The 2,527-nt window shown below is 36.9% G+C and overlaps 1 long non-coding RNA gene across 1 annotated transcript in view; it reads right to left on the reverse strand.

Moving 5' to 3' along the window:
* Positions 1-2,268, reverse strand: part of LOC111743697 — a 21,455-nt gene extending 19,187 nt beyond the window's left edge. Inside the window, exon 1 of the long non-coding RNA XR_002781839.1 lies at positions 1,878-2,268. This is a non-coding gene — a long non-coding RNA (uncharacterized LOC111743697). The remainder of the gene's footprint in view (positions 1-1,877) is intronic.
* Positions 2,269-2,527: the final 259 nt, after the last annotated feature.

Below are 2,527 nucleotides of genomic sequence, written 5' to 3' on the forward strand. Positions count from 1 at the left end.
ATGGAAAGTCTTATCAGTAACTGATTTCAAAGCCTGTGCTACTTTAAATCATTTACTGCGGCTTGGCAACCACCCCTGCGTCAATAGTTCATTTCCATCCCCTTTATCAGAATTGTCCTTTTTCTAAATAATGCCTAAGCCATACTTTTAGCAAAAATGAGTCAGAGTCTTGTAAGAAATCCCATCTCTAATGTCAACTGTACTAAGACAGGGTTTGAATGCTAAAGAAGAAAGACTGTTAGGACCCCAAATAACAATACAAATCTATAATTTATTAGAGAGAAAGGAAACCATATAACGACAGTGTTGCGGTAGGATTTGGATCACTGTCAAAGGCTGTCTCACAGCAAGGGGCCTGGGGAGGCCTGGTACAGGCTCCTACCTGTACCTTCCATACAGTTCATGGCTGTAAGCACTGTCTGTTTTGAATCAGAAACCACCTTCCTATATGTACACAGTACACCTTGGAACTAGAGAGTCCAGGAATCTCGCTGTGTGTGTCTTTGTTTGTTTTAATATTTTACATATTCCTGCTACAAAATCAGCCTCAACAGTAGTGATCTCTGGAGGTCTCCCTATGACCAGTTGCAAACCATCAGCCTCGCTCTTACCAATAAACAATGCTGACGAGTCGGTAAAAACCACCCTAAAACTTCTTGGATCCATAGTTACAGAAGCAGCAGTGTTAACCAGCATGCTTCCAGTACTGGGATCAGAGCTTAGCGACACAGCTCAGGCTAGTTACAAGACTGCTGGAAACCAGCCTGTTCAGAAAAGCATCCTGAAGAACTGTCCTTCTATTCCTAATTTACTGTTATCGGGAGTGAATACGTATCAGATTCTTTTATCACATTTATTTAAATGATTACATATTTTTCATCTGTTATGTTACTGTGGAAAATTTACATCACTTTTTTCCCCCTAATGTTAAACCATGCTTACTTTTCTGGGGAAAAAAAAATGCAATTGCATCTTTTTTTTGCGGGGGGGGGGGTGCACTGCTGTATCTGGTCTGTTAACATTTTATTTGGAATTTTCTACTTTTGCTCATGAATGAATGGACTTGTATGATTCCTTTGTCACACGTGCAATTTCTTACAAAGTTTATACTAACCTTGTAGAATAAACTAGGGGTGCTTCCTATTTTTCTATTTTCTGGAAGAGTTTGTAATAAATTTTTTTTCCATAAAAGTTGGATAGCAACACATTTTCTCTATGAGACAATTTCAAACTTCTGATTCGACACACCTACATCTAACATGTCCTTAATTAGGGTAATTTTGTATTGCCCTAGGCATGATTCAGCTTCTTTAATGGCTATCCAATTATTGTCTTTCTAGTTCCTGAACCAATCTTAGTAAGTTATATTTTTTATAACTTTTTGATTTTGTTTAATTTTTCATATATGGGTGATGTTATTTATCATTTTAACCTCTGTTGTCTACATTTAAGTCTTTCTTTTGGTCTTAATATTATTAATGTAAATAATGTTGAATACCACTTATGTCAACATTATTAAAATATAACTCATCATCCTCCCATCATGTTAAACATTTTTCAGAGTGGGATTTTTCCCCCAGCACTGTATGAAAATTCTAACAATCCCACTTGAATGATAGTTCTAACTAACTTTAAGTTGCAAACACAGTCTAATAATGGAAATATCCAGTCCTACTATTAATCAAAATTCTGAACGAGATTTACCATCGAAAATTTCTCTTTTGCCTCCTCGAGACTGTTTTAGGCTGGAAACTTGAAGTAAGAAAGGGTGTCTTGATTTACCATCTCTTTTTTGCCTTCCCCAGGTAGCTAACTGGGGCTTTACTTTTCCAGGTATGTACAGGGGGAGAACAGGGTAGGTGCAGGAGCTGTCTTACTTGAACTGGTCCAACGTCACGTCGGCTTCCGCTCCTCTGGAACTGTACCTTCTCTGGGCCTGAAGGGTTCAGCCTGCCTCTTGGAAGGGGCCCTGATTCTTGGACGCTTCAGATGCTTTCTCACTTCTTCATTCTCTGTCCATGTTCTCATTCCATTCCTGAATTCACTGTAACAAGATTTGTCCATTTTACCAGTTGGTTGAAAACACACACTGAGGGATGTCTTTGAATCTCTCTATTGTATCTTGTTTCATTCTCTCTCTAAATGAGTTAATCTATGTAAAGCATTTAGAGCACGGCCTAACTATACATATGCTGTATCAGTGATAACTCTTATAATCCACTAGGAAGTGAGCTGTGCTAGGGTCCATTTTGTTCAATGCTGCATTTTCAGTGCATGAAACAGTTTCTGGCAAAATAAAATAAAACAAAATGAATGGCCTCATTTATCTTTCATGCCTTCCTTTCTTCTGTTGTTATTTCTCTTCTTCAGGATAGAGTTTAGTTTACTAAACTCTAATATTCATTTTTTTATTCTAAAATAAAAACATTTATGTGTATAAATTTCTAAATGAAGAGATTTTGCTGCATCCTACAACTGTAATAGGCATATTTTTTATTTAGTTCTATGTATATTTTAGTTTCAATTT

Source organism: Pteropus vampyrus, unplaced genomic scaffold (genome assembly GCF_000151845.1).
Source record: "Pteropus vampyrus isolate Shadow unplaced genomic scaffold, Pvam_2.0 Scaffold119, whole genome shotgun sequence".
NCBI classification, from domain to species: domain Eukaryota; kingdom Metazoa; phylum Chordata; class Mammalia; order Chiroptera; family Pteropodidae; genus Pteropus; species Pteropus vampyrus.